The 21,506-nt window shown below is 45.3% G+C and overlaps 1 protein-coding gene and 1 pseudogene across 1 annotated transcript in view; one reads left to right on the forward strand and one right to left on the reverse strand.

Annotated features, from left to right (window-relative positions):
* The window catches only part of PALM2AKAP2 (PALM2 and AKAP2 fusion), a 369,435-nt gene that overhangs the window by 16,785 nt on the left and 331,144 nt on the right, over positions 1-21,506 (forward strand). The gene's annotated exons all lie outside the window — the stretch shown is intronic.
* LOC128052175 (ATP synthase subunit d, mitochondrial-like) lies at positions 15,992-16,478 on the reverse strand (annotated as a pseudogene).

Below are 21,506 nucleotides of genomic sequence, written 5' to 3' on the forward strand. Positions count from 1 at the left end.
GTCATAAGATGTTTGTAAATTTTGGAGACTAATCCCTTATCTGTCATATCAGTTGGAAATATTTTCTCCCAACCTGTGGATTGTCTTTTTGTTTTATTTATTGTTTCCTTTGCTGTGCAAAAGCTTTTGAGTTTAAGTAGGTCCCATTTGTTTATTTCTGTTTTTATTTCCATTATTCTGGGAGATGGATTAAAAAAGATGTTGCTGTGATTTATGTCAGAGAGTTCTGCCTATGAAGGTTCTAGGAATCTTTTGGCTAAAGATGTGAGTGTTGCCTGGTTGCTGACAGTTGAGAACAGTAAAGCTCCTAGACATATATCTGGAGAAAACTCTAATTTGAAAAGATACCCGCACCTCAGTGTTCACAGCAGTGCTATCTACAGTGGCCAAGACATGGGCTCCCCAGGTGGCGCTAGTGGTAAAGGACCCACATGCCAGAGCAGGAGGCATAAGAGATGCAGATTCGATCCCCAGGTTGGGAAGATCCCCTGGAGGAGGGCATGGCAACCCACTCCAGTATTCTTGCCTGGAGAATTCCAAGGAAAGAGGAGCCTGGCGGGCTACAGTCCATACGTCTCAAAGAGATGGACACTACTGAAGCAACTTAGCCCAGTATAGCGCAAAAAAGAATAAAATAATGCCATTTGTAACAATATGGATGGAACTAGAGATTATTTATTTTAAAAAATTGAAGTAAATCAGCAAGACAAATATCACTTATATATGGAATCTAAAAAATATGACACAAATGAACTTATTTACAAAAGCAAAATAGACTCACAGACGTAGAAAACAAACACGGTTACCAAAGGAGAGAGTGGGGGTGAAGGGAAGGATAAATCAGGTTGAGATTAACATATAAACACTATAACATATAAAATAGATAAACAACGAAGGCCTACTGTCTAGTATAAGGAACTATACACAATATCTTATGACAACCTATAAGGAAAAAGAATATATACTGAAGTTAAACACTGTATATGTATATATATGTATATATATTTAACTGAATCGCTATGCACCAAACTTGAAATTAACAGCATTGTAAATCAACTATATTTCAATAAAATTTTTTAAAAATAAAGAAGGCAGAGTAAAAGAGAAAGAAAAACAGTAAAGCATAGATACCCTTTTCACTCTCTTCTGGGCTACTATGATGAAAGGCTTATAGTTACTGAAATGGTCACATGTTGAGTTTTGCTTCTCTAGAGTTTCCTTGTTATATCCTTGCTCTCTAGCCAACTATGTGTTTTCTTTTGAAAACCAGAAAATCTGATCTGTTAAAGGTATCAGTTTGGCCTGTCTAAAAAGAAATGATTACATTTAAAGCCATTTTTTTTTTTTCCATTGACAGGGGTTAAGAGGGGAGAGGAAAAGCACTGGTGATTCTTCATGTCATTTTTATTTCCCCCCAGAAATTGCCAGGAGCTTCATGCTGTGCGCCCTTGGGGATTTTAAGGGTGCAGTGTCAGAATGGGAGTCAGAGAACATGCCTACCACGTTCCCTGAGCCAGAGCAGGAAGCCAGTGGATAGTGGCTTCTGACCCACTGCCCTGTCGTTCATTAGCCCTTGACTGAGAGTCAGTTACCTTATGGAAGCCATAGGGTGGGCGAGTGGCTTCATTTGCAAATGAAGTGACCAGTGGGGGTCAAAGCTGCCAATGGCCTATGGCAGCAGAGTCCACTTTGGCCTCCCTGAACCATCAACTGTTTCCTTTCTGCCCCCCTTCCCTTTCTTGTCCAAAAGGGCCAGCTACAATTTTGAGTCTTGTTTGCCTGGAAATTTCCAAAGGGACTTTGGTGACTTAGTAAATATTTTCAAATTGCCCAAGGTTTGGAGAGATAGCAGAGCCACAATTGTGAAATCAGATTTAGAAAGGGATTACTGCCATACTTGGACCGGCCGTGTGAGCATGGGGGGGATGAGGGGTGGAGCAGGCCGTGGTGTGGACACTTATGGGTCCTCCCTTGATCAGCAGATGGCTTTTGCCTTTCTGGTCAGACATATGCCAGACCCTGAAATTCTCTTTCTGGATAACTTCTGAGCAGCTGCTGGGAGAACAGGAAGCTGAGCATGGGGTTAGTGTAAGGCTTCCTTGACTGCGGCACTAGTGACAGCTTGGTCCAGATAATTCTTTACTGTGGGAGCGGGGGCTGTCCTGTGCATTGTATGATTTTTAGCGGTATCCCTGCTCTCTAGCCAGTAAATTCCGGTAGCACCGCCCATGCCCCAGCATGACAATCAAAAGTGTCCCCAGACATCGCTAAATGTTCCCTGGAGGACAAAATAAGCCCTTTGAGAACCACCAGTGTAGTATAATATAAGGGTTATCTGACCAAATGTAGTTCCCATACTTTCAGCATTAGAGATTCATTGCTTTAAGATTCATTCCTTTCACCCCACGGGATTCATTCCTTGAAGCCGTGGAGGCTTTTTTAATTTCCAGAATCACCCATGAAAATACAAGTTTCTCACAAAGGGTAAAGCCCTGAGCCTGAGAGGACAAGTGGTTTTCATCCCATGTCAACTCTGACTGTCTTGGGAAGATGGCTTGTCTTTGATGTACTTCTGTCCAGGGGATAAGGACATCCTTGCCTATCCTCTGTTCATAAGGAGCCTTCTTACCTGGTGTCTCGGCAGAGATGTATCAGTCAGACCCTCGTCTGGGGTGGTAAATGCTCCCGGGGGCACCATTCACACATGCTCACTCTGGCTTCGTATTGGTTAGGGCAGTTTTCTAGAAGGTGCCAGAAAGATGTCTTGAGGAAGAGGTATCTTTTCTAAATCCCACAGAGCTGCCGTATGGACTGGCAGAGGTGCTATAATTGGCTTGATGGGAATAAGCAGCAGGAAGCACAAGCAGGAGGGAAAAGAGAGTAATTCCCATCTCTTTCCTTCCATTTGATTATAAGCTCCTGGAGGACAAGGACAGTGTAAGTGTCGTCACAGTACATTGCTGCCATCACAGTACATTTCACATAGCGCCCAAGCCACTTTCAGTTCAGTCGCTCAGTCATGTCCGACTCTCTGAGACCCCATGGACTGCAACACACCAGGCCTCCCTGTCCATCACTAGATCCTGGAGTGTACTCAAACTCATGTCCATTGGGTCGGTGATGCCATCCAACCATCTCATCCTCTGTCGTCCCCTTCCTCTTGCCTTCAGTCTTTCCCAGCATCAAGGTCTTTTCAAATGAGACAGTTTTTCGAATCAGGTGGCCAAAGTATGGGAGTTTCAGCTTTGACATCAGTCCTTCCAATGAATATTCAGAACTGATTGGACCTCCTTGCTGTCCAAGGGACTCTCAAGAGTCTTCTCCAACACCACAGTTCAAAAGCATCAGTTCTTCAACCCTCAGCTTTCTTTATGGTCCAACTCTCACATCCATACGTGACTACTGGAAAAACCAGAGCTTTGACTAGAGGGACCTTTGTTGGCAAAGTAATGTCTCTGTTTTTTAATATGCAGTCTAGGTTGGTCATAACTTTTCTTCCAGGGAGCAAGTGTCTTTTTTAATTTCATGGCTGCAGTCACCATCTGCAGTGATTTTGGAACCCCGAAAAATAAAGTCTGACACTGTTTCCACTGTTTCCACATCTATTTGCCATGAAGTGATGGGACCAGATGCCATGATCTTAGTTTTCTGAATGTTGAGCTTTAAGCCAACTTTTTCACTCTCCTCTTTCTCTTTCATCAATAGGCTCTTTAGTTCCTCTTCACTTTCTGCCATAACAGTGGTGTCATCTGCATATATGAGGTTATTGATATTTTATTAACCTTAAATCAGGATTCTTAAACTGTTTTATGTCTCATACTCCTTCCCAGGCTTGTGGACTCAGAATAATGCTTCAATGCACAAGATAAAATACATAGGATTAAAAAGATGACCAATTACATTGAAATACAGGCAGGTCATTATTAGAAAATTGTGATAGGTAACATATATGCTTCTATATTTGGAGAAGGGAATGGCAACCCACTCTAGTATGCTTCCTTGGAAAATTCCATGGACAGAGGAGCCTAGTGGTTTACAGTCCTTGGAGTCACACAGAGTCGGACATGACTGACCACACAGCACATGCTTCTGTATTATTGTATTAAATAAAAGCTGTGGCAATTCCAGTAGTCATGTATGGATGTGAGAGTTGGACTATAAAGAAAGCTGAGCACCGATGCTTTCGAACTGTGGGGTTGGAGAAGACTCTTGAGAGTCCCTTGAACAGCAAGGAGATCCAACCAGTCCTTCCTAAAGGAGATCAGTCCTGAATATTCATTGGAAGGACTGATGCTGAAGCTGAAACTCCAATACTTTGGCCACCTGATGCAAAGAACTGACTCATTGGAAAAGACCCTGATGCTGGGAAAGATTGAGGGCAAGAGGAGAAGGGAACGACAGAGGATGAGATGGCTGGATGGCATCACTGACTCAATGGACATGAGTTTGAGTAAACTTCAGGAGTTGGTGATGGACAGAGAGGCCTGGTGTGCTGCAGTCCATGGAGTCGCAAAGAGTCGGATACGATTGAGTGACCGAACTGAAGTGACAATTCCAATACATACTCTGATTTCTAATTATTGATGAACATAAGTGATATTCATCTCCCACAACTATAATGTAATAAGACAATACCTGTGATTGCTACTTATGACAAAGTCATAGGTACTGAAGATATTTCTGAGGCTTGTCCTTCTGTTTGTAACTGAAGGTGATGCAATATTTCAGCTACAGGTTAGTGATAATAGCCTTTAAATGGCTGTCGTGAGTTCTGGCTCATCCCTGGACTCCTTGAATTTTTTTTTAATAAGGTATGACTATTTATTTTTAGCTTTTTTTTTTCTTGGTGGTGCCACATGGCATGCGTGATTCTATTAAATAGTTCCTAAATCAGAGATCGAACCCTTGGCCCCTGCAGTGGAAGTGTGGAGTCTTAACTGCTGGACAGTCAGAGAATTCCCCCTGAATTTTTTCTTAGCCAGGTGTCTGCTTTAAAGTTCCCTCTCTGCCCTGGAGTAGAAAAAAGGCAACCCACCCCAGTATTCTTACCTGGAAAATTTCCTGGACAGAGTGCTGCCGTCCATGGGTCACCAAGTGTTGAACACAACTGAGCTGAGATATGCACTGTTCCCTCACCTGATGCTGCCCCAGCCACCTGCTTGAGGCTCTTCCCTAGTGAGTTTCCCCAGGTTCCTTCTTCTGTACCACTTTCCGTCGAAACTCTCCCAGGTGCGTTGTGTCTCTTGTCTCCTGTCTAAGTTCAAAAGGCAGGGAGGCATCCGGCCCCCACTTGGGGTTCCCAGGTTTAAGAGAGAGAAGCCGTCACATCCTAGATACCCAGTAAGTGCTCACTCGGATAAAATGGTCGCTTTACCAGCTTTCCCCTTTTATCTGGGGCCGTGACAGGATGCGCGGGCTGTGTTGCCCTCACCAAAATCGCACAACTTAAAAGCTGAGAATTATGTTTTCTTCAGTGACCTTACTGAGCACTGTAGCCGGGTACAGTGCTGCCTGTCAGACAGCCCTGAGGGAATGTTCCAAAGAAGTGAGGGACATCAGCAGATGAATGGATAAGAAAGCTGTGGTACATATACCCAGTGGAGTATTACCCAGCCATTAAAAAGAATACATTTGAATCAGTTCTAATGAGGTGGATGAAACTGGAGCCGATTATACAGAGTGAAGTAAGCCAGAAAGAAAAACACCAATACAGTATACTGACACATATATACGGAATTTAGAAAGATGGTAATGATGACCCTGTATGCGAGACAGCAAAAGAGACACAGATGTATAGAACGGACTTTTGGACTCAGAGGGAGAGGGAGAGGGTGGGATGATTTGGGAGAATGGCATTGAAACATGTATACTATCATGTAAGAAATGAAGTGCCAGTCTATGTTCGATACAGGATACAGGATGCTTGGGGCTGGTGCATGGGGATGATCCAGAGAGATAATATGGGGTGGGAGGTGGGAGAGGGATTCAGGATTGGGAGCTTGTATACACCCATGGTGGATTTATGTCAATGTATGGCAAAACCAATACAGTGTTGTAAAGTAAAATAAAGTAAAAATTAAAAAAAATAAAAAAATAAAACTTTACCAGGAAAATTAAGAAAAAACAAAAACCAAAGAGGTGAGGGAAGAGGCAGGATACATAGGAGCTTTGCTGATGAAACAAGCATGTAGTTCAACCTCAAAAGATGGCTATTCACACACACACAAAACCCTCCAGATTTTAGTGTTTTTCTATGTATGAGAAGATGCAAGAGTTTGGCTCATTGAAATTTCTTTTGATATGCATCTTAACTATCTGGGGCCAGTATCCTTTTTATTCTCCTTCTTGAATTCCCCTCAGGGTACACCTCTGGGGCGTCTGCAGTTGCTGATGGCTTGATGGTGGGCAGCAGCCTTGTTTACTGGAGTGGCAGGTGACAGTTTTTTGATCCACAGTATTTGAGTTCAGTTCCCTCTTGATGCCATCCTTCCACATCGAGAGCAACTTTCAGTCTGGTTCATCTCATTCCTGGAGAGCTACCAATCTCCCCTTGAGAAAAGAGAGGGCTGGACACCCACTGTGACCTTGAAAGCAATAGTGAGCAGCATCCTTGACCAACAGTGACCCCACTGCATGCATGTACCCCAAGCAGCTGGGCACAAAGCATCACCACCCCCATGACACACTTTGCTGTGGACCATCAAGGCAGGAGTCGTGCCTATGAACCAGGAGCTTGGGTATTCAGGATGGCCACAAGGGAGTTTCAAAATACATAGATAAAAATGAGCCACTGCTAGTTGGTTTCCTCTGACAGTAAGGTCAGCAGGTTCCAGAATGTCCTGGGTGGGGTTAGTGCCTGTGCTTTTCACCCAGTGAACCCATGGACATTCTAACAATTCGGACTACTGCGGCTTCTGAAGTTCTTTTCTCCCCTGGATTGTTATAAACAGTCCCTATTAGTTCCTTAGGGCTGTCATAACCAAGTGCCATAGACTGGCTTGGCTTAAATGACAGAAGTGTATGGTCTCCCAGTTCCAGAGGCTGGAATGTGAGATCAAGAATCAGCAAGCTAGGTTTCATCTGAGGGCTGTGAGGGTGGGGCCAGCTCCAGGCTTTTCTCCTTGTCTTGTCCCTGTCTCTGCCTTATCCCTTCACAAGCTCTTCTACATGTGTCCATGTCTGGATTTCCCCTTTTCATAAGGATACCAATCATGCTGGATTAAGCCCTGCCATAATGACATAATTTTCGTGACCTCTGGGCATGTGTGTGTGTTCTGTCACTTTGGTCATGTCTGACTCTTTGCGACCCTAAGGATTATAGCCCGCCAGGCTCCACTGTCCATGGAATTCTCTACTCAAGAATCCTTGAGTGGGTTACCATGCCTAACTCCTCCTGGGCTGGGATGGTCCCAACCCAGGGATCAAACCCATGTCTCTTATGTCTCCTGCCTTGGCAGGTGGGTTCTTTACCACTAGCACCACCTGAGAAGCCCAACACCTCTGTAAAGACCCTATTTATAAGGTCATATTCTGACTATGCCTTTGACTGTGTGGACCACAACAAACTCTGGAAAATTCTTAATGAGATGGGAATACCAGACCACCTGACCTGCCTCTTGAGAAATCTATATGCAGGTCAGGAAGCAGCAGTAAGAACTGGACATGGAACAGACTGGTTCCAAATAGAAAAAGGAGTACGTCAAGGCTGTATATTGTATGTCACCCTGCTTATTTAACTTATATGCAGAGTACATCATGAGAAATTCTGGGCTGGATGAAGCACAAGCTGGAATCAAGATTGCCGGGAGAAATATCAATAACCTCAGATATGCAGATGACACCACCCTTATGGCAGAAAGTGAAGAACTAAAGAGCCTCTTGATGAAAGTGAAAGAGGAGAGTGAAAAAGTTGGCTTAAAGCTCAACATTCAGAAAACTAAGATCATGGCATCTGGCCCCATCACTTCATGGCAGATAGATGGAGAAACAGTAGAAACAGTGACAGACTTATTTTGGGGGGCTCCAAAATCACTGCAGATGGTGACTGCAGCCATGAAATTAAAAGACGCTTACTCCTTGAAAGAAAAGTTATGACTAATCTAGACAGCATATTAAAAAGCAGAGACATTACTTTGCCAACAAAGGTCCATCTAGTCAAGGCTGTGGTTTTTCCAGTAGTCATGTATGGATGTGAGAGTTGGACTATAAAGAAAGTTGAGCACAGAACAATTGATGCATTTGAACTGTGGTGTTGGAGAAGACTCTTGAGAGTCCCTTGGACAGCAAGGAGATCCAACCAGTGCATCCTAGAGGAAATCAGTCCTGAATATTCATTGGAAGGACAGATGTTGAAGCTGAAACTCCAATACTTTGGCCACCTGATGCGAAGAACTGACTCATTTGAAAAGAACTGATGCTGGGAGGGATTGAGGGCAGGAGGAGAAGGGGATGACGGAGGATGAGATGGCTGGATGGCATCACTGACTCAGTGGACATGGGTTTGAGTAAACTCCAGGAGTTGGCGATGGACAGGGAGGCCTGGAGTGCTGCAGTTCATGGGGTCACAAAGACTTGGACATGACTGAGCGACTGAACTGAACTGAGGGCTGAGGTCTTCACTGTATCCGTGGTTCAGTTCAGTCCAGTTCAGTCGCTCAGTTGTGTCCGACTCTTTGCAACCCCATGAATCGCAGCACACCAGGCCTCCCTGTCCATCACCAACTCCCGGAGTTCACTCAGACTCATGTCCATCGAGTCAGTGATGCCATCCAGCCATCTCATCCTCTGTTGTCCCCTTCCCCTTCTGCCCCCTTCCCCTCCTGCCCCCAATCCCTCCCAGCATCAGAGTCTTTTCCAATGAGTCAGCTCTTCGCATGAGTGGAGGGGCATAATTCAACCGACACCAGGGTCTCTGCTTGCTGTTAGGTGGCACTTGCATCTCACAGTGATGGCCATTCATATACTAGTCTGCTTCTGGCTGTGGCAGTAGAAACCGTGTCCCAAGGGAAGTGGCCCAGGGACTCAAGAGTAGTGGGATGCCATTCAGCATGAATGACTCAAGCCTCTGCGTTTTGTCACACTCCTGACTTCCTCTTAGCACCCAGGACCCTCAGGGCCCCCTAACCCTCTGTCTCCAGTAGAAGCCGTTTATCTTTGAAGCCTCTAATCAAGGCCAAGAACAGCATTTCACACTAAGATGTGATGAAAGTGAAGTCTCTCAGTCATGACTGACTCTTTGCCACCCCATGGACTGTAGCCTACCAGCCTCCTGCATCCATGGGATTTTCCAGGCAAGAGTACTAGAGTGGGGTCCCATTTCCTTCTTCAGGGAATCTTCCCGACCCAGGGATCAAACCTGAGTCTCCTGCATTGCAGGCAGACGCTTTACCATCTGAGCCACTAGGGAAGATGTGATGAAGAAAGGGTAACTATCCCCTCTGCAAAAGCCAGTTAAAAACAGAGGGTAGAGCTTTAGACCACATCCCAGATCTCAGAATATCAGCTCAGTAACCATCAGGGCTGTTTTGTTCAAGGTCCTGGATTGTCCTCTTTCTCATCACCAAGAATGACGAAAACATTCCTGGTGGATTCATAACTCTTTTAGCTTTTGCAGAATTCTCTCACTTTCTTGCTCTTCTTGTGCATCGAAGAACAGGGCAGGTGTCATTTTCTGCCTTTCGCTTCAGAGAAGACATCAACGTGGCTATGTAACTTGTCCAAGCTCATGCAGGGCTGTGTCCTGCACATCTCTCTGCCTCCAGCACACCTGCCCTGTGACCCTCCACCTCTCCTCTGGGTCCCCACAGTGTGGTCTATGTGGCCTGTGTCTCATAGGTTCGCTCATTCCCTTGCTCTGCCCCAGGGCTCCATCCGGACCCTCCTGTCATCCCTAAAAAGCCAAAAAGTAGCCTAGGCCTGGTGAGGGTGGCCAAGATGAGAACAATCTTTGTTCCAAGTTCTAGGCCAAACGGGCAGCATGGACAAAGGCTCAAGGCTCGTGATGGAGCAGAGCAGCAGCAGGAAATGACGAGGAGGTGGATGTGGCTGGAGCGTGCCAGGAAGTGAGGCCATAAGGGCAGTGGGTGCTGGGTTACAGAAGGCCGGGCGTGCCAGGTTCGGGGGTCAGGACTTGGTCCTGTGGTTGGTGGAGCCAGAAGACCCAGAGTTTATCAGAGATTGCTCTGGTGGCAGAGTGAAGGCAAGGGTGCTTGCCTGCTTGCCCAGTGTCCCATTGCTGTTGGAGCTGGTAAATTGCTGAAGGTGCTGAGGTGGCCTCTCTGTTTTGTGCAGGGGTCACCTTTAGTTCTTATTATCACTCGTGTCATTCTCTGTAGACGGAAACCCAGAAGAAGCATATGAACTAACTTCAGCTGAAAGCCTGATTGTCGATGGAGGCCAATTTAGAGTTGGAATGTGGAGGCTATTTCTGGACACTGTGACATCCTGTTCAACTTTCAGAGGATCCTGGGAATAAAGGGGTGACTCAGTCTGTGAGCTTATTTTTAGGAAAAGCTGAGAATTCAGTCTAGAGCCACTCATAGTCCTCCATGCCTGCCACTGCAGAGGTGCTATTGGTGGAGAGGATGCTGAGCAGAAATGCTGTATTTATCATCGACTATTTCCCAGTGCCTCCTACACACCAGCATGTGGTTTATTGATTTGAAAACAAGATGGGAATCAACGTAAACAAACCTTTGAGTCAGAGGAGCCTATTTTAGGGCATTTGCTTTTGAGAACTGACTTTGGAGCTAAAGAATTAATACCATAAGTGCTTTTGTTTATTGGGCATTTAATATGTATTAATACAACATATTTTGCTTTGCAAACATTTAATGGGAACTTTGATACTCTGTTAAAAGTATAGTGCTGTTATTATTTTAGTAGGCATGGAAATGTTAACTCGAGGTTAAATATTATTCTAGGCAAAGGTGGCTGAGTTTGAATTTGACCCTAGATCTGGCTCCAAAGCCCATGCAAAGTATCACTCCAGGTCTGGCAAATAACTGCCTCTCATTGGTCTTGTGGGTTTGATCCCAGGGTCAGGAACATCTCCTGGAGAAAGGAATGGCTACCCACTCCAGTATTCTTGCCTGGACAGAGGAGCATGGTGGGCTTCAATCCATGGGGCTGCACGGACACGACTGAGTGACTGAGTAACTTGGTCCTGTGTATAACTAATTAATTGATCATGGGATTATGGCCAGTTCAGCTCAGATTTGGCCTCAGAATCCTTCTCAACACAGTGTTCTCAGTAGAGTTACTGTGGCCAACCTAGCAGCTTAGTACTTGAGATAAAGCCCATCTGTCATCTTAATTTTATCTTTGCTTTAGTTCAAAATGGAGACTTTAAGTCTGGAGAATCAGTTATTGTTGATTTCTACAGCTCTATTTATAGCCTTTTATTTTCTAAACACTTGGAAGCAGTAGAGCATTCACTACAGTTTCCTTTTACAGTCAGTGGAGACTCTGTATTCTTTAATAGGGGTTTCTGACTGCCTTGGAGGGAAGAATGACATTTGAGGACCCCAAGCCTTGATTAGACAATTGGCTTATGTGTGGGTGTCTGCAGTGGTGACTGGAAGATGGAGAATGAGCCTTAAGAACTTAGGCCATTTATAGAAGTAAACCTTTTAAATAGCCCAGTGTGATTAATTACAGCAGGGTGGTGAGGTGGGATGGCTGGATGTGGTAGGCAGCCTAAGACAGCAAGATGATGGGACCAACTCTGGGGGAACTTGCTGCTCTTTAGTTGTTCTGAGAAATGTCACCTCAGCTGGCAAACCTGTTGTCCTCAGAGTTTAGCACTCGTGGGAGCTTGAGGTCCCAACGGAGAGAAAAACTGAAAGGAAAGTGGAAGTTGCTCAGTCGTGTCTGACTCTTTGCGACCCCATGGACTGTGGAGCCCGCCAGGCTCCTCTGTCCATGGAATTCTCCAGGCAAGAATCCTGGAGTGCGTTGCCATTCCCTTCTCCAGAGGAAGTCCTTAAAAGCAAGCTCAGATGAGAGAAAGGGGAAGAGGATTCCCAGGATGGTGGCATAGGGAGAACCTAGTACCCAGCCATAGAATGAGATAGCAATCCATCCAGAAGGAGTTTCTTTTTTTTTTTTTGGAAGATTGGAGTATAATTCCCTTGCAATGTTGTGTTAGTTTCTGCTTGCAACAACGTGAATCAGCTGTAAGCCTACATATGTCCCTCCCTCTTGAGCCTCCCTCTTCACCCCCAATCCCACTCCAGGCCCCTCCCCCCCCCACTCCTCTAGGTCATCACTGAACACCGAGTTGAGCTCCCTGTGTTATGCAGCAGCTCAGAACAAAGTTCTTGGTCAAGATAAAAAAACTGGAATATAGAGAAAGAGGAATAGAGATGCATTGCTCAGAAACACAGAGGCTGCCATGATTTCTTCAAGATTCCAGATAATTGAACTGCAGTGGAGTTGAACAGTTAAAATGGATGAAAGGTAGCACATAGGGATCATCAACGCAGGGTACATTCAATAAAATTAGAACCTTTTTGCTTTACTTTTGCAAAAAAGAAAAGACAAATGCAGCTTAGGTTAGCAGCCTCTAGAGCTGCAAAATTGCACTCATCTCACACGCTAGTAAGGTAATGCTCAAAATTCTCCAAGCCAGGCTTCAGCAATATGTGAACCATGAACTTCCAGATGTTCAAGCTGGTTTTAGAAAAGGCAGAGGAACCAGAGATCAAATTGCCAACATCCACTGGATCATGGAAAAAGCAAGAGAGTTCCAGAAAAACATCTATTTCTGCTTTATTGACTATGCCAAAGCCTTTGACTGTGTGGATCACAATCAACTGTGGAAAATTCTGAAAGAGATGGGAATACCAGACCACCTGACCTGCCTCTTCAGAAACCTGCATGCAGGTCAGGAAGCAACAGAACTGGACATGGAACAACAGACTGGTTCCAAATAGGAAAAGGAGTACGTCAAGGTTGTATATTGTCACCCTGCTTATTTAACTTATATGCAGAGTACATCATGAGAAATGCTGGGCTGGAAGAAGCACAAGCTGGAATCAAGATTGCTGGGAGAAATATCAATAACCTCAGATATGCAGATGACACCACCCTTATGGCAGAAAGTGAAGAGGAACTAAAAAGCCTCTTGATGAAAGTGAAAGAGGAGAGTGAAAAAGTTGGCTTAAAGCTCAACATTCAGAAAACTAAGATCATGGCATCTGGTCCCATCACTTCATGGGAAATAGATGGGGAAATAGTGTCAGAATTTTTTTTTTGGTGAGGGGGCTCCAAAATCATGGCAGATGGTGACCGCAGCCATGAAATTAAAAGACGCTTGCTCCTTGGAAGGAAAGTTATGACCAACCTAGATAGCATATTCAAAAGCAGAGACATTACTTTGCCAACAAAGGTCTGTCTAGTCAAGGCTATGGTTTTTCCAGTAGTCATGTATGGATGTGAGAGTTGGACTGTGAAGAAAGCTGAGCACCGAAGAATTGATGCTTTTGAACTGTGGTGTTGGAGAAGACTGTTGAGAGTCCCTTGGACTGCAAGGAGATCCAACCAGTCCATTCTAAAGGAGATCAGTCCTGGGTGTTCTTTGGAAGGAATGATGCTAAAGCTGAAATTCCAGTACTTTGGTCACCTCATGCGAAGAGTTGATTCATTGGAAAAGACTCTGATGCTGGGAGGGATTGGGGGCAGGAGGAAAAGGGGACGACGGAGGATGAGATGGCTGGATGGCATCACTGACTCGATGGACGTGAGTTTGAGTGAACTCCGGGAGTTGGTGATGGACAGGGAGGCCTGGCGTGCTGCGATTCATGGGGTTGCAAAGAGTTGGACACGACTGAGTGCCTGAACTGAACTGAACTGAGAGCCTGTCATCAGTCAGTGTGCAGGATTTGAGGCATAGGCCTGGGCTTTAGGGCCGGGACTCCAGGCCCCAGGAATGGAATAGCTAAGGGTGTGATGAGATACATCTGAAATCTGGTTGTCAAAACTGAGGTCAGAGGTCGGGCAGAGGTGGACTCAAAATGCTGCTGCCCAGACTCATTGGTCCTGGCAGACAGTGCTCTCTCCCTGCTGATTTCATCCTGTTGAGCCTTATTTTCTGGGTGTGTATGTTATGCAAGCTTGGGGATCCTTCAGATTATTTGGATCCAAGCCAGAAAGAGGGTTACCTTGGAGACAAATTTATTATTTCATCTCCTGAAATGCTGGTGAGTTGCCAAGCAGAGATCAGAGACCTGGAAGCTTTCACCAAGCTTTATGAGTAGACACAGCCCATTCAGTCCTCATCAGCTCAACAGCCTGATGCAGGTGTGTGTATCAGCTGCATGGGAAGGATGCAGAAGGGACAAAAGCAATTTAGTATCAACAGGAGGAGGAGGAGGCGTGCAGGCTTTAATCCCCCACCCCTCACCGTGCTGCTCCCTCCCGTAGCAGACACAGTGCAGAGAGGAGATGGAGACAGCAGCTTGGAAATAGTGTCTGCATTTGATTGGTATGTGCACCTTGAGAATTAAAAAGTAGATGAGATTAATGCATGTCTAAATGAAGACACTGGCCATATACACACTCCTTAGAGCTTGGGAGCCCTATGGCTGTGTCCCAGACCAGACACACAGAGTCCAAAGAAAACCAAAGAGTGTCATGTAATATAACTGTCTGGCCACCCTCGAAGCCCCACTTTTTTTCTAGGTGGCTTCAGAAAAGGACAACTCCCAGTCCAGTTCCGACAGCTGAATTAGATGGCTGAGTTGTAGCATTGCTGCTGCCAAAACTGCTTGGATTGTTCCCCCAGGGGGCTTAAGGATGTGGTCAAGTTTCCTGGTTTACCCTGAGTTAAGCAGAAATCTTCACCTGGCCAGGTGGCGTTAAGTCCACATCACCTCATCATTGGAGAAAATGCATTACAGCCTCCTGCAGTTTCTGTCATGAAATGGAGCATGGCATCAAGGAAATAAGATCGTCAGCACGGCATCACAGCGGGTCAGAAATAGTATCAGCTACATACTTTGATTATATTTTAAAATTCAGTTTACACACAATAGGAACTCAGTTAATTAACTCCAAGCTGTAATCTCAGTCGGATTTGAATGGATCTGCATTTCAATAGCTTATTCCTCCAAAATAATATTAAGAAGCCCCATAGCAGCCTGTCATTCTAGGGCTAAAATCATAAAACTTGGTTGTTTTCTCCTCGTTTTCAACAACCATTATTATTTACGCAATACTGATGAAATCAAGCAGATAGTATGACTTTTTTGTAGTTGAGGTTAATTTGTCAATTTCCTGCCAGGCTTCCAATACCTCCAGCACACATTTTCCTGGTTAGTTGACAAATCTAATGATGGTAGTCCCGAGAGGACTGGCAAAGTTTACTTCTGTGGATCTTTTCCCAAATTATAACTGGTTGATCTTTTTTCCTTTGAGTTTTCCAGGACAAAGGAATTCTTATATTTAGTAACATCTTTTCATTCTAAACAAAATGTGAAATGTGCAAAAAAGTGAAAAGAATGAAATCATTTAAAAGTGCCTGGCCTGGGGCCTGACACTAAATAAATACTTTAACATTCTAAAAGGAAAAACAATGCCCTTGATTTCAACACGAAAGAAATTTGGGGGATTTTCTTGGCATTGATTTTATGTAGGTGTAATTAGATTCCATATGCATTTTACTTTGAGTTTTTCTCACTTAACGTTTACATGAATGTTTTCTCATGCTGTTATGAGATTTTCATGAATAGAATTTTAGTTGGTTACATAATCATTAGTAAGGAGTACATGTGGTTGTATCAGAAAACCTGAGAAACAATAGCTTAAGTTTTTTAGCTTCAAAGAAAAAATTGGAACAACTGAGGATGCTCTTGAGGTAGGGAGACTGCTCATTGAAGGCAGAAGGAGCTTTTCTTTTCTTTTTGGAGCTTTTCTTTTTTTGCACTATGTAATTATTTTTAATGTCCAGAGTTTATAATCTGAGGACCAGAACTGTCTCCCATACTCAAGTTTATAAATTCTCAAATGGCTTATGAGGCCAGTACAGGTACTTCCTCCTGTCTAATTTGGTTTCTGGGAAGACTTCATTGAAGTCCTCAGTGCTCATCTGATCAGGTGGAATTATGTTCCTCATCTTCTCCAGCTCTTTCTCATATTCCTGAATCCTGGTCTTTGAGAGAGACAAAAACTCAGCACAACTTTTCATATCTTCTTTTTCCTCAGGATCCACCTTGGCAGTATAATTTATCCTCTAGCACAGGAACTTTCAGGGCATTAAACTTCTTCTCAGAGTCACCCACCAAGCCAGACTTTGCCACGTTGGCCATGTGGGAAACCCTGTTGATGGCAGGTGGCTTCCCAGGCAGAGTAACCAACCTAGAGTTGAGGGACTCGTTCCAGGATTTCAGGGAGTTAGCAAAGGCCTTCTGGTTTCAGGGGATGGTCTCCGCAGAAGCTACCCAGTCAATGGCTTTTAGAGCAAGTTTCCATCCAGGCATCTTGAGATCCTTCACCGACTCTGGCGGCCCACTGTCCACAGCAGCCCAGGAGGAGATCCTGATGCTCTGCTATCCTTAGGGAGGGCTGCCATGTACCAGGCGTGAGCCTTCCCAGAGAGAGAAGGAAGCTATGGCCTGGGGAGACTGAGTCACGTGATCACCCTCACTCAAAAAAGTCTGGGAAGGCAAGTTGATACCTTTCTAGCCTCTCAGGTGAAGATATGCAGGTGTCTTAGGATGAAGTGGTCAGAATTCCAATTACATGTCAAAGGGCCGTGGATTTCTTTTTTCCGAATTCCAGTTTGATTGCTGCCTGGCAAGTGGCAGGATTTCAAGGGCTGTGCTCCATTTGTGACCTCCTGATTTGGTGTTGGAAACACAGATGTACAACCAGGCAATCGTGAAAGTTGCATCAAAACGAGTGGATATCAGTTTCAGGGAGGCAGCTGTCAACACAAGATAAAGAAAAATTCCTCGGTGTTTAGAGCTGGCCAGCAACCTGCCCCAGGATGCAGAGACTGAACAGATAACTTGGCATGTAGGTAGAAGAGGCACGGATCAGGTGAAGTGGACCAGGTGACCTCTCCCATCAATATACATCTCCAGACAAGAATACTGGAGTGGGTTGCCATTTCTTTCTCCAATATACATCTCCATGTTTTAAAAATTAGGGTATATTTGCTAAAGTACTTCCCCAAGCACTTAGGGTATTGGCTGTGTGGTAGAGCCTTGTTCCCACGTTGCTCATTAGTTACCTGAAATGTAGCTGGTAGAGTGATTACCAGACACAGGGGATTCACCTTCCACGCTCCAGGCTCCAGTGCCGTAGGAAAGCCCTGTCTTGGGCTTCCAAGCCATTGCCTGGCTTATAAAGCAGCCTCATCCAAAGTTACACATGTCTTTTTCCTCCCTGCCTATTAACACGACACTATTATTTTTCCAGAGGCCGTGGATTTCCCCTTTTGTGCTAACAAAATATGCATGTTCCTCATGGGAAGGATGGTGTGGACGCTGACATAACTCAGTTGTAAAACAAGGAGAAATGTGAAAACCATTGACCCTTCGGTTTATTTGCAAAATGGACTTGCTAAAATGGAAAGTTTCGTTCATTAAACTCATTTTCTGTGAACTGAAAGCTATAAAGTAAGTGTGATTGATAAACTAGTGAGTCTAAGCTTATGTAACTCAGGCAGCATGGGTTTTCTTTCATATAACAGAATCCTTTGCTTTATTTTACTTTTGGCTGCGCCGGGCCTTGGTTGCTGCACGTGGGCTTTCTCTAGGTGGAGCGAGCGGGGATACTCTTTGTTGTGGTGCATGGGCTTCTCCTTGCAGTGGCTTCTCGTGTTGCAGAGCATGGGCTCCAGGTCCGTGGGCTTCAGCGGTTGCGGTGCACAGGCTTAGTTGCTCCCGGGCATGTGGGATCTTCCCAGACCAGGGATCGAACCCATGTCCCCTGCATTGGCAGGTAGATTCTTAACCACTGGATCACCAGGGAAGTCCAGGATGGCTTTCACTTTAGGTGAAATGAAGATCCATTGGAGGATTTATTTGTGCATCATCTGACCTATTTTTTTTTATTTTTTTAAGGATCACTTTAGCTGTGGTGCTGAGACTAGATATAGAGATCAGATTCATTACCAAAGGGGAAGGGAGTTGGGAGGTGGACAAAATGAGTAAGTGGGTGATTGACAGGTACTTGCAAGAAGTTTTGCCTTAAAGGGCAAGAGAGGAACGGAGAGGTAGAAGAAGAGGAATTTGGGCTCAAGGGAGACTGCTTTTAGACATGTTAGAACATGATTGAGGGCTGTTGAGAATGATCTGGAGACTGGGGAAAGTTGCTGAGGCAGGAAAAGAGAGAGACAATTGCTGGAAGGACATCGTGAGTTGGGGAGTGAGGATGTCATCAAGGGCACAAATGGAGGAGAGTCTTCCGAGAGTGACGGCAGAGCCTGTGGGACCAGCGAGGAGGCTGGAGCCTGTGGTGGAGGGTGTGGAGGAGGCTTTCTGACTGCTAAATGGGAAGCAAGGTCAGCCACCGGCAGTGAGGAAGGGGGAAGAGGCATTGGAAGTTTGAGGAGACAGAAGGTGTAATATCCTCTGAGACAGTTCAAGAGTAATTAAACTAGGGAAACACAGATTCCTGGATACCTCTGAGGCCTCCCTACAATTTAAATTCATGAATCAAAAAACAAAACCAGACAACATGGTCCTATGTTTTCCTCCAGCACTTTCAGCTGAATATGTGCAGATACAGACAAGAAAAGTGTTGGATTTCATCTGAGTTGGGTTTTTGAAAGACTATGGTCATAGTTATTGATGGTGGAATCTAAAAGCTTCCCAAAGAGGGAAGTGAGGGCATGAGGTGGGGTAAGGGCAGTGAAAGGGTGATCGGATCAAAACAACATAAAAGGAATATTGCATTTTATGAATTGGGTTGTCTTTTATAAATTAAATCATATTTCCAATGCATGATAGAAAGTTAGCCACATTTAAAAACTAGGTAGTGAGTTTGCATATGTGAAACATCCTATATGATTAGGAATAATTATTCGCTGGTATTTCTGTTTACATTGTGTTTTCTTGTGTGTGTGTGTGTTATTATTATTTTTTTAATCAGGGTATAGTTGCTTTACAAAGATGCTCAGCATCACTAGTTACTAGAGAAATGCAGATCAGAACTACAATGAGATATCACCTCACACCAGTCAGAATGACCATCATCAAAAAATCTACAAACAGTAAATGCTGGAGAGGGTATGGAGAAAAGGGAACCCTCCTGCACTGTTAGTGGGAACTGACGCAGCCACTGTGGAGTATATTGTGTTTTCTTAAAGCAAGTCACAGTATATGTGGAAGAAGCTAGATATAAGGCATTCTGAATATAAGGCAGTTGGCCAACTGGGAGGGCTCTGAGCAGAAGCCATGTGTGACATGGGTCACTGGCCCAGCCCCCAGGCCCGGATGGGAACATGCAGCCAAGGAGTGGCCGTCTTGGTCACATAACAGAAGTAGGGATCAGCGATGTGTCTGGTCAGGGGTGCAGAGACTGCTCACAGGGAGAAGGCAAGGCAGCTGACTATTTGGAGCCAGGATCTGAGGAACTGCTGAGAGTTGAGGACAGCAGGCAATGGGAACGCCCATCTGGAAAGGGAGCAGGGTGGTAGGCAGTGTAATAGAACCGCAAAGGAGGGGCAGCATGGAATTCCATCCATTCCTCCTGAGTTACCAAGCCTGGATTTGGAGGTGAGGCTTGTTGGTGGAATCACCGAGACTGCAGAGGTCGCTCAGAAGGAAGGAAGGAACCTGGGGGCATGGGGGGTGTTTCTTACCTTTGAACATCCTTCCCACTGTGGTCTTCACTGGCCGAGACACTGGGTAGGATAGAGCCTGAGGATGGGGGCACTGACGGTCTAGCTGTAGAACCTGGGAAAAGCAGGGGTGGAGGAAGCAAGGAGGGGTTGACGAGGAACAGCTGTTCGCTTCCCTCAGAGCAGATGGGAGGTTTCTGTACCAGCACACCATTTATAATCATCCATGGCAAAATGCGCGTTTATTTCATCTGTGGCCCCACTGTCCATATTTAACAGAAGTCAGGGCAGGGTAAGGGGCTTCCCAGGTGCTGCTAGTGATAAAGAACCCGTGTGCCAATGCAGGAGACAAGGGTTCGATCTCTGGGTTGGGAAAACACCCTGGAGGAGGGCATGGCAATCCACTCCAGTGTTCTTGCCTGGAGAATCCCATGGACAGAGGAGCCTGGTGGTCCTACTGCTAGGACCTCAAAGAGTCAGACATGACTAAAGCGACTTAGCATGCATGATAAGACAGGGTAAAGGGAAGCCACAGGTCATTTTCTTGGCCTCACTGAGCTTATTCTTGCCTAGGGCCGGTATGTATGTGTTAAGGTCATGAAATGGGGCGACTCTTCCTGGCATGAGTCTTGATTCTAATGCAGTGGTGTCATGGTCTCGTCATGAGATCCTGCCATGTTTGAGTCTTCTCATCCTTGGTAAGGAGTTAGCATTACCTGGTCTCTCAGTAGCAGCAGATAAGAGGTACGGAAGTGCTTTGAAAAGCATGATGTAGACGCAGCTGGAAGGCTTCTGCAGTAGGTGGGGATACAGAAGCCTTAACCTTGCAAAATTAAGTGAGGTCAGCACAGATTAAGCAGACCAAATCAAATCTTTGATGGTTGAGTGATTTCTAAAAATGATTGCAGGTTGGCACAATTTAACAGGACTGCCCAGAGCAGCTGAAAACATTGTCCAGGACAGATCAGATAAAGCCAAGTTAGAAATTGGTTGTTGCTGTAAATCAAGCAGTAGGCTATCACTGACCTAGATTTTTCCCAGAAGTTTTCCCACAGGAAGTGAAAGAAAAACCACCCAGTGGCTGCCAGGGCTTGATTTGTCAGGAGCTACATGAGGTCTACATGGCATTAAAAGATTGCCCATCTCTCAGCTTGCCCTAATGGGTTGGGGCTCATTGAATTCAAAGCCAGTGAGATGTGTAAATCAAATCTATAGAATAAAATGGCCAGATTTCAGCCCCAGTTGCCAGCGAGCTGTAACAGCCTCTGGTTGCATCATCCTTCCCTTAGCTACTAAGTGTTCAGCTTGTTGCTGAAACTGCTGCTTTTTAATGCCTCTCGCTGTAAGGTCAATATTTTCCCCATTTTCTGCCTCCCTTTAAGGAAGTAGGGATGAGAAATGGCATAAAGAGGAAGCTTGTTGTGGGTCCTGACCTGGGAGACCCAGAGAGCTAGTCCTGAACCCAAGAACTGGCTGGCTGTTCTCTCTCTCCACCAGAGGGTATGGGGCCAATCTGAGGGACCCAGGGATGCGGGAGCTATTCCAGAGCATCCTGGGAAGACCCAAGAGCCAAACTCTTCCCATCTGATGTCAGATCTCTGCTGTGTTGTGCTTAGTCGCTCAGTCGTGCCTGACCCTTTGTGACCCTGTGGACTGTAGCCCGCCAGGCTCCTCTGTCCATGGGGATTCTCCAGGCAAGAATACTGGAGTGGGTTGC

The sequence above is a fragment of the Budorcas taxicolor genome, chromosome 8 (genome assembly GCF_023091745.1).
Source record: "Budorcas taxicolor isolate Tak-1 chromosome 8, Takin1.1, whole genome shotgun sequence".
Classification (NCBI taxonomy): Eukaryota; Metazoa; Chordata; class Mammalia; order Artiodactyla; family Bovidae; genus Budorcas; species Budorcas taxicolor.